The sequence below is a fragment of the Macaca fascicularis genome, chromosome 7, assembly GCF_037993035.2.
Source record: "Macaca fascicularis isolate 582-1 chromosome 7, T2T-MFA8v1.1".
NCBI lineage: Eukaryota > Metazoa > Chordata > Mammalia > Primates > Cercopithecidae > Macaca > Macaca fascicularis.
The window spans coordinates 173,291,758-173,303,031 of NC_088381.1; positions in this window are offsets into that span (position 1 = coordinate 173,291,758).

The window sequence follows — 11,274 nt, forward strand, 5'->3', positions numbered from 1 at the left end:
CTGACTTATTCATTCTAACCAACCTGAGTCCATTCATTTTTGCTTCTCTCTTTACGTTCTGACCCTTTAGGATGTGGTTGCCTATCATCCCCACTGCAGACAGGGAGCCGTTTTACCATCAGCATCTCCCTCTCTCACTCCCACCTGAGGAGGACAGCCTCGGGGCTGGGCCAAAAGCCAGCGTTTGCTCTCCCACCTATTTCCCAGGCCGTGGTGAGGGACTTTTTCTCAGGGTCTTCATGGGGGAGAGTCAGGGGATGAATACCTCTTTCCTCATTTTCCACTCCTTCCTCTACGTCATGCCAAGGCACTTCAGCGGCTCAGCCTCCACTGATGGAGATTACTCTGGAGCTCAGGCTTCAATCAACCAATGAAGAAAAATGTTAAAAGCACTTCCAGCTTTTTTTTTTTTTTTTTTTTTTTTTTTTTTTTTTTTTGAGATGTAATCTTGCTCTGTTGCCCAGGCTGGAGTGCAGTGGCCGGATCTCAGCTCACTGCAAGCTCCGCCTCCCGGGTTCATGCCATTCTCCTGGCTCAGCCTCCCACATAGCTGGGACTACAGGCATCCACCACCACGCCCAGCTAATTTTTTGTATATTTAGTAGAGACAGGGTTTCACCATGTTAGCCACGATGGTCTCGATCTCCTGACCTCGTGATCCACCGGCCTTGGCCTCCCAAAGTGCTGGGATTACAGATGTGAGCCACCGCGCCCGGCCACTTCCAGCTTCTTGAGCTAAAAATACTGAATTCAGAATCTCTTGTAAATGCACACAGCTCAACAGACTCTAATCTTTAAGTTTGTGCTTCTCTCCCAGGTTTAGTGTTTGCAGAAGCCACCCCCCTACACACCCCCAGTCTTCTAACAATATAAATGACAAATCTTGCAAACCTTTTGATGTGTAAGCCTTCTTTTCCCAAATTAGGTTTGTGCTGATCCCCCCTGGAACATGCCGGGATCTGATTCTAATTGCAGGTTTGGAAGCGGTGAGGTTGGTAGTGGTGGAGTGGGATGGAAATCAGCACCTACTTGCAAAGTAACCACATCAGGTGAGGTCACAGCAAGGTCTTCAAACAAGGCAGGACCAGACCCATCAAACAGGGGCTACTTCTGTTTGGCGTGATTGTCAGGGCATGCAGCTCATCACTCCCCTCCTGATTCTGGGGTCCAGCACCTTCCCAGTCCATGCCCTGATTCTCACATAAGAGACCTGAGGGAGGATGAAAGTCCAGTCTACATCGGCATCCAGCAAACCTCCCAATAATGCCCTGAGGCTGACTTGAGGGCACATCAGACTCAACAGCCTTAAGAGATAAGAGATTCTTTTAGTGATTATGGAAACCTTCTTGTTCTCTGACCATGGCTTGAGCTCAGCATTTGAAAAGCCCAACTATGTCATCTTGTTTCATTAGACTCTCCAGTGCAGCTCAGAGCAGCCGCCCCATCCCACAGCCCTGTGCTCCTCCTGCCCACTGTACTGTGCTGCCATACCAGACCCACACTGCACAGGCACTTCACTCTGGGTAAGCATGGGTGGTTACTTAATAACTTTCACCAGGTGCCATGGACTCCAAATATCCCTTCATCCTCATGGCCCCCAAACCCAACCAGGTCGCAGAAACCATCCCAGAATCTCACCCTCAAAGGTCTGTTCTCTTGTTCTTTGCAGTCACTTCTGGTATCAAATACTGTAGGAGACAGGATTCAGCTGTGGATAACAAAAACTTATCCTGGCTACTTTTGGTAAAAAGGGGATTGAATCAAGGCAGTATGGAGAGAATTAAGAGCACTGTGACAGCGGGAAGAGCAGGGTTTCAGCCGAGCCTCAGCAATGGCTCTCACAATGGTACTGCAGAATTGTCCTGCTGTGGCAGATTAGAAATGGCCACAGATCCTTTGTAGCTCCTGCAGTCAAGAAGTAGATCAATTTCACCACCTCCCCCAACCCCCTCATTAGGGACTGGCCTGTGACTAGCTTTGATCAAAGAAGGTATTCAAAGTAAAGCTGTGGAGCTCCTGCTCTGGTGCTCTTGGAGAGCTGGAACCATGTGAACAAGTATTGGTGAGGCTAAGAAAATGGATAAGTGTTGAAGCACCCCAGCCCCAAACCAGTCAACTAATAAGCCTGTGTGTGATGCCAATAAGAACCAGCCAGATCCCAGCTGACCCACCAACTAACAACAGAACCAACAGCTGACCACAGAAGCAAGAGTTAACCCAGCCAAGCCTAGCAGAATAACCATCCTGCTGAGCCCAGCCCAAATTGTCAACCCACAGAATCATGACCTGAATGCATGGTCATTGAGCTTTGGGATGATTCATTACACAGCAAAAAGATATCCAATGCACCTCTCAAGGAAGCTTCCATTCCTGCCACAATCTAGAAATTGTGGGAACAGAAGATGCCCCTATGTTTGACTCTAGGACCATATTCCCCTAGCCAAGACAAATAACAGCAAAATGAATATCCTATGACATGAGGTCTAGGGGTGAGACTCTGAGGCTTCTGTTACTGCTGCCTCAGAAATGCTGACCATCTCCATGTCTGGGCTTGCTGGTGGAAAACGAGGGAAGCAACATGACAGTTTCTACCTCATTTTTCCCATCCAACTGTCACCAGAGGGTGTCTGTTAGAGGGACATGCTTCATGGAGCCCATGGCAGCTGCTTATCCAATCCACAGCCTCAACCCAGCCCTGTCAGTACTGAACCGGATTTTCATTTCCACCAGTTTGACTCATGGGCCTCACTTGGTCTGAATTTGGTGTGTATGTGTGTCGGGGGAGGGATGGGCCATTATTTGTGGTCCTCCTCAACACCCCCACCACAAAAGCACAGAAGCCACAAAGAAAGACTGACAGACCTGACTACACAAAAATTTCAAACTTCTGATCAGTTAAGAGAACCACAGTGAACAAACTGAGGAATGCTTCTTGCAACATATGTCCCAAAATGATGGACAGATTCGACCATAAGCATTTAAGACTTTTACTCAGCAAAGACTCCACCATGAACTCTGAATTTGCAATATATATATATATATATATATTTGCAATATACATATATACATAATGGAAGAAATGACAGATTTTTCCATGTAAAAATTAAAAATATCTCATGGCAAAAGACACTATAGACAAACATAGCCAGTGCAACCTGTTCTACCAGCTTGGGGTACAAATAAGGTCACATATTTTTGTTCTTCATAGGAGCCCCACCCACTCCTGGTGCTGGAAAGGGAACTCTATTCCCTCTCTGGGTGAGCTCACACAGAGTGCAGCCTCTGTGCAGAGCAGCACCATTGCCCCCACCGACATCTTCAGACGTGTTCGCTCTTGACACGGTACACCCACAGCGATACAGCCATCCCTCAAAAAACCTGCACACAGGCGGCTCCACAGCAACAGCTTGAAATGTCCATCACTGGGGCACCGGGAGAATGTTCTGTGCGCAGGTGCTTCACGACAACAGAATTGTCACTGTGGTTAGACAGACTGGAGTGGACCCCTAGGCCACGGGCAAAAGGCTGGTTTCTCCTGCCCAAGATGCCTGAACAGGCAGGGCTGGGAGCTCTGTTTATACCCCAAGCGCCAGAAGTGCTGATTTTCTAAAATGAGGACAAAATGCATAGCCAAGTTGGGAGGTCAGAAGGAGGCATGTGGACCCACGGGGCAGGGCTGTCGGACCCAGCTGCGTCTGGGAGGCACTGGGCTCTGGGGACACAGCCAGGCCACAGGCTCTGCCCAGACAGGGACTGGAACTGGGCTCTGCACAAGGCTGGGCCTGTAAGGGTCTGTACCTCAGGAAGGGGGACAAGAGAGGGCAGAGGCGCCCAGCAGGGGCACCCTTCCAGAGTGGGCATAGCATCCTTGAGAATCCTGTCTGCTCTGGGGAGGCTCATGTGCTTCTTGTCCACGTATGTGCTCACAGCACATTTGGAGACCAAATTCATGCCAAGGAGAGAGGTGCGGGCCTGGGGCCTCTCCCCCTTGTGTGGAGGTGGGAGCTTCATGCTGAGTGACCTGGAAGGGATCAGGATGCTCTGTCAGCTCTGTGGCCATGGCCATCCATGTAGCCCTTGTATGCCTCAGTTTCTTACCTGCAAAATGGGAATAATAACAGTATCACCAGCAAAACACCTGTGGTGCTGTGGGTTGATTAAGTGAATTATTTTTGCAAAGGTTTCAGAGCAAGATCTGGCATAGAGTGAACACTAGTGAAGCATTCATTAAAGGAATGAAGAAATATGATGTGGTTAGCTTGTCTCTGAGGCCGAGCTCTGGAGTAAAATTTATTTCCCCATTCAGGGGAAAGGATCTACCTGCTAAGAGGTGGGAACATCTACAAGGCATAGAGGTGCAGGATGAGCTACACAGGACAAAACGGTAACAGTATCCCATTCCCTAAGCCCTCTTATTCTTTCTCAGCTACATCAGAGTTGTGCTGGCGTCTTGACCTCAGTCAGTGAGGGCCACTGAGTGCATGTCTCGGCTGTCTAACCAAGCAAACCAGGGACCCCTCCTCACTGGTAAGCAATCACCCACATGCCAGCAGCTCCGATAAGGAAATACACATGGATAAGCGTGACCAGATCCACCCATGGTGGAGGACCACCCTTGGAAGCTGCTGTGGACTGAATATTTGAATCCCCCCAAATTCATATGTTGAAGTCTTCACCTCCAAGGTGATAGGCTTAGGAGGTGAGGTCTTGGGGAGGTGAACACATTATAAGGGCACAGCCTTCATGACTCGGTTTAGTGCCCTCTAAAAGAGGCCCTAGGGAGCTGTTCAAGCTTGGCCACATGAGGACAGAGTGAGAAGGCACTGTCTATGAAGAATAAGCCCTCAACAGACACGGAATCTGCCAGCATTTTGATTTCAGACTTCCAGCCTCCAAAACTGTGAACAATAAATATCTGTTGTTTATAAACCACTTAGTCTATGGTAGCCTCTTAAAGCAGGCCAGACTAAGACAGAAGCCATCCCCACATTCAACCCAAGAGTTTCTACCCATATGAATTTTGGGGTGTCAGCCATCTCTCATTGGGTTTGGACTTTATATGTGTCCCCATGGGGCATGCTGGGATCTGCCTTGAGTTACGAATCTAGAGGCAAAAAGGGATGCTGAGGCTGTGAGATGGGAGAATCACCCAGCAAACAACTGCCTTGGGGGAGGTGATTACAGGGCAGGCGTGAAGTTAGGGGCTGCATTCTGCAAAACTGCCCTTACTTCTGACACCCACTGTAGGTTTGGAGGGTTCCCGAGATCGATCACTCGTGGTTCAACAATTTACCAGAAGGGCCTACAGAGCTCACTGAAAGCTGTTATACTCGTGTTTATGGTTTATTACAGCAAAAAGATATGGATTAAAAGCAGTCAAAGGAAGAGGCACTGGGGTCAGGGGCCAGGAGACACCACATGCAAGCATCCAGGTGTCCTCTCCCTCCAGAGTTGTGGATGGTGTGACTTCTTGGTACTGATGTGTGACAGTCTGGAGTATGGTCAAGCAGGGAAGCTCACTTGAGCCTCAGTGTCCAAAGTCTTTATTGGACTCCATGACTGATTGTCTGTGTGGCCAACCTCAGTCTCTGGTCCCTCTGGACATAAGGCAATCCCATGTGACCCGAGACTCTCACCATAAATCACATTGTAAGTGTAGACTGTCTGGTGTGGCCCAAAACCTCCACAGAAACAAAGACCCTCTTATTAGGCTGGACATCCTAAGGACCTAGAGATTAGTACCGGACCTCCTGTTGGGCAAGGATAAAATCTGTACCACTCACCTGCCAAGCAAAGGAAGGCCAGTCTACACAGAGGGGAGGAGGGGCTGCTTTGTAAGCCAGGGAGTCTGGAGAGAGGTTGGAAGTTCAAGTTCATCAGACTCATTCCAACCCAGGTAATATTCTCATTCTGATTCTCAGGACTCTACTCTCCCTGAGTTGATGCTAACTTTCATATACATGACCTAGTGAGGCTCTAGATTCAACTTTCCTTGGACTTCTGCAACTTCCAAGGCCAATTTGGGTTGACTTTCAACTAAGTTAGTGCTGAGGCTACACAAGGTAAGTGGTTAGGGCCATGATAGATGCTCCATTTTTTTGTCATTTGTAAATGAAGACATTTAACCACAGGATTCTCACTGACTTTCATTATGTTCCCCAGTGCGGGCATCAGCAACTGCCCAATCCTCATTCTTCATAGTCATCATTCACACCTGTGCTAAAAAGGTGAGAGCAATGGCCACATTTCTTCACCATCCCTGGATCCACACTCTGTACCATATGGCCTTGCAATGCTTCCTACCAACAGGGGTAGTCTCTTTCTCCATGTCTTGTATCTGGTGCGTGGACCCCAGAACTGTGTCCAACAGAGTGTGTTAGACATGTCATTTAACAGTCCCAGGACTGAACCTCAAGACCCCTTGAGCAAGTGCAGTCGTGTCCACTAAAAATTACAAAATGTTGTTGAAAGAAGACCTAAATGGAGAGACATCCCATGTTCATGGATTGGACAACTCAACACTGTTAAGATAGCAATAATTCCCACATTCATCTACAGATGTATTGTAGTCCTTACTAAAATTTCCGCTGGCTTTGTTTTGTTTTCTTTGATTTCCTAGAAATTGACACGCCAATAAAGTACCCCAAATAGCCAACATAATCTTAAAAAAAAGGTCACAGATGGAAGACTCACACTTCCTAATTTCAAAACTTACTACAAAGTCACAGTAATGAAGACAATGTGGTACTGGAAATATGATAGACATACAGATAAATGGAAAAGAACTGAAAATCCATAAGTAATCTTTTACATTTATGGTCAATAGATTTTTCAGCAAGAAGCCAGCCTAGAGAATGGGAGAAAACACTCGAATTTTATATATTCCCTAAAGGACTTATATTAATAATATGTGTGTGCCTGTGTCTTACAACTAAGTAAGAAGACAAACATCCCAATTTAAAATGGCCAAAAGATTTGAAGAGATATTTCTCCAAAGGACATATTCAGATGCTTTCAAAAATGCTTGGCAACATTAGTTAATAGAGAAATGCAAATTATAACCACGAGATACCACTCTGCACACCCTGGGATGCCTGTAACCAGAAAGACAGATAAGAGCTGGAGAGGTTGTGGAGAAGCTGGAGCCCTCGCTTGTTCGTAACAGGAATGTAAAATGGTGCAGTAACTGCTTTGGAGACAGTTGGGCAGGTTCTTGGATTGTTAAACATAGAGTCACCATATGGCCCAGAAATCCCACTCCTAGGTATCCACCCAAGAGAAATGAAAACATATCTGCACACAAAAACTTGTACGTGAATATTTATAGCAGTTTTATTCATAGTAGCCCCCAAACTGGAAATAACCCAAGTGTCTATCCACTGGTGAATGGAGAAACAGTGTGGTCTATTCATGCAGTGGAACATGATATGGTAATAAAAAGGAACAAAGTTCTGATACATGGAATAACATGACTATGCTGAGTGAAAGCCACCAGACACAAGAGACCATAGATTTTATGACTCCACTGATACAAAATGTCCAGAAAAGGCAAATCTACAGAGACAGGAAATGAATGGAATAGTTCAGTCCCTGGGGACCATGGGTGGGAACAGGGAGTCACTGCAAGGGTGTGCAGCCTCCTTTTGGGGTGATGGAGGTGTTCTGAGCTTAGAGTCGTTACCATTGCATGACTCTCCATTTGTGAAAAGTAATTGAATTGTATGCTGGAAATGAGTGCATTTTATCAGACGGGATTGGGTACATTCAGGGTGGTATGGATGTAGATAACAGTGTATTTATGGTATATGAAATGTATGTTAATAAAGCTGGAAAGAAAGAGAGGAAGGAAAGAGAGAAAGAAGAAAGACAAGGCAGCCGTGAACACTCCTCCCCCTGTTCCTGCCATGCTGCTATGGGAACAAGCCCAGGCCAGAGTGCTGGAGGATGAGAGGCACTGTGGCCCAGTCACTCCCATTGCCCCAGCTGACCTTCAGCCACTCCTAGAGGTGATAGTGAGACCACCCCTAAACTGGTTAACCCTCAGCTGACCTGCCAGGTGGCCACAGGCTCATAAGCAAGCTCAGCAAAGACCAGGCACAGATCAGCAGAACCGCAGCTGAGCCAGAACCTCCCAAGCAACAGTAAGTGCCCAATTAACGTCTTCAGCCATGGAGGTGCACGGCTGTGACACAGCTCTGGCTAACTGATGCGCCACCCCAGCAGCCTATCGCAGCATTTCGTCGCAGACAGCTCCAGGTGGTAATCTGGATAAAGGTTCGCAGGGATGATACAGGCTATCACGTTCCATTTTCCGTTAGAATGAGGCCGTCACCACGTCCGAGCCTGGTCACATGAACCAAGCCCAGATTATCATACAGTCTGACTCTGCTTTTGCTCTTTGACTGCTGAAAACTTTCAGGTAAGCCCCTCCCCCGCAACCCTTTGCCCTGCATCTGAGCAAGCCAATAAGAAAGCCCGTGTTCAGGAAGTTCAACCCACGCAAACTCCAGCCCCGCCCCGGCTCCAGTAAACACCAAAGCAACGCACGCCGTCTTTGCTCAGCCCTTCGGGACCAGGTTGTGACTGCCCTGCCTCCTCAGAAAGTTCATTATCTGAGCAACACAACTTCCCATACGCTCTAGGGGTGTGATCCTTCTTCCGTGTCAACATCTGGACCCCTGCGTGAAGCAACCGCAGAATGCAAGTCGGGGTTCTCCACAGAGCACAGATTGGGGTCTTTCTCTTGGATGCACTCCTGATGCTCAGTGTGGATCAGCAGACAGGAAACAGAAACCACTCTGTGCATTTTTAATACAGAGAACCTGTACAGAATACAACGGGATGGAGGTGTTGCCCAAAGATCCTGACCCGTGGGAAGTAGCTACAACGCCTGTAGGAGCCTGAGCTAGACATCCTGCCTGCTGCACAGCCATGACCAGGGATGGGCCTTGGTGGCCTCCACCCTGCAAAACCTCCATCATCTGAGCCTGAGTTCCTTTGCCACGATGTCACTTTGAGACAGCTGCTGCTGCTGCCAAGGTCAAAAGCAGAGTGGTCCTTCCTAGCCCCTGCATTCTAACCCCACACAAGTGCCTCCAAGTACAGAACCCCATGGAAATCCATTTGGCAGTGGGTCTGGAGAATGTAGTTTTCAGACGTCTAGCCCCAGTGCTGTGGAGGAGAGTGAGAAGAGCTGGTAAGGGCTGAGTAGCCAGAAACAAAATCTGCTATAAATCCTACAGCCACACAGGCAGAAAAATCAACTTACCACAAGGAAAGAAAAAACAGCTGACCCCAAGCTTCTCCACAGCAATATGCAATGCTGAAGGACAGCAGTGATCAAAGCATTTTATACCACTCTTTTCAAACATGTCAGAATCCAGGTGTTAGGGCACCTGTGAGTTCCTATTTCTCACACACACACCTGGAAACTGGGCATGGTGGTGCACACCTGTGGTCCCAGCTACTCAGGAGGCTGAGGCAGGAGGATCACTTGAGCCCAGGAGTTCACAGCTGCAGTGAGCCATGATCATGCCACTGTACTGCAGCCTGGGTGACAGAGCAAAACCCCATCTCTAAAAAAAAAAAAAAAAAAAAAAAAAATTGGTATTGAAATGTAAGAGCAATATTGAAGTGAAGCGGGTGTAAGAAATCCTGAATTGCCCCAGTGTCCTACACACACCCTTAGGCACAAGCAGAACAGGGACAAGAAAAGGAATTTTTTGTTTTGTTTTGAGACGAAGTTTTGCTCTTGTTGCCCAGGCTGGAGCACAATGGCATGATCTCGGCCCACTGCAACCTCTGCTGCATGGTTCAAGCGATTCTCCTGCCTCAGCCTTATGAGTAGCTGGGATTACAGGCAACCCCCACCATGCCTGGCTAATTTTTGTATTTTTAGTAGAGACAGGGTTTCACTGTGTTGACTAGGCTGGTCTTGAATTTTCGACCTCAGATAATCCACCTGCCTTGGCCTCCCAACGTGCTGGGATTACAGGCGTGAGCCACCACTCCCAGCCAAAAAGGGAACTTTTATCAAGGGTATTTTGACATGGATATTCATCCATTCATGCATGCAGTATCTGCTGGGTGTCTGCGACATACCAGGTCACACCTGGGGACAGGACAGGGGAAACCCAGTCTAAGTCTCTGCCCTACTGGACCTTGGCTTCTGGGGGCAAACAGACAGTAAACAGCTCCAGCAGTGAGAGGCACCGTGGGGCCGTGACTCACAGAGACGCTTCCGGACCAGAGAGGGTGCTGGACGACAGGCAGAGGCTTTAAGATGCAAGGGAGGGACAAGTGCACACGCCTGGGAGGCCAGCATGGGAGGCCGCCCAAGGAGCCAGGGCAGGGTGGAGGGTGGGGGGCTGGACCGTGGGGCGACCTTTAAGGACTTGAGCTTTTTCTCTGAATAAGGTGGAAAGCCACTGGAGGGTTCTGCTATTTCCAGAGGAGAGGAAGAAGGATGAGGAAGGTGAGATCTCCCTGCCCCTCTAGCTGCTCAGGTTAGGATGCACTTGGTCAGGAAAGGCCACTGTGAGGACGACCCCTCTGTTTCCCATGCTCTGGACCCTGAGGGGCTGCTTGGCCTGGGGAACCGGGGGATTCTTATGCTGAGAAAATTGGTGCTGAGCATCAGCTGCACTTAAATAATTTGGTTGAACTACACGAAATTGCTGATAGGTGGCTGTTTTGACTAAAAAGAGGCAATTTCATACCATTCAATGAAGTAGGATGAAAGGCCACCGGCTGCGGAGGTTAGGTGGGCGAGCAGAATGTGATGGACTGGGCCTGGCCGGCAAAGACTGACAGGAGGGCGAGAACCAGGTAGGGAAAGTCGCCTCCTGGTCCCTCACTATGGAGCTGCTTGACTCTGCCCAAAGTCCGTTAGTTCAATGCCCCCAGCCGCTCATATTTAGACAACAGCACAAAAAGTGTCCTTTAAAATGACACTCCATGCTATACGGACAGGAACTCACACAGAGCCCTCTTTTCATTTGCTGACACTCAGATAAATCGCCCATAGGATGCCTGGAAAAGCCGTGAGGATGACGCTTGTCGGTCAGAGCCAGGTGCAGGACCGGGAACCATTTCACAGACAACCCCATGGCTCTGCCCCAGATCCCACAGCCTGCCAGCTGGGTGGGGAAGACAGGAATGCCCCCGCTGTAGTAGAAGTCAGCAGCTCTTTTGGGAAGTAGTTTGGCAGCACTCATCCAAAATGCTTCATTGTCCTGCAACCCGGCAATTTCATGTCTAGGAATGGAAATAGCA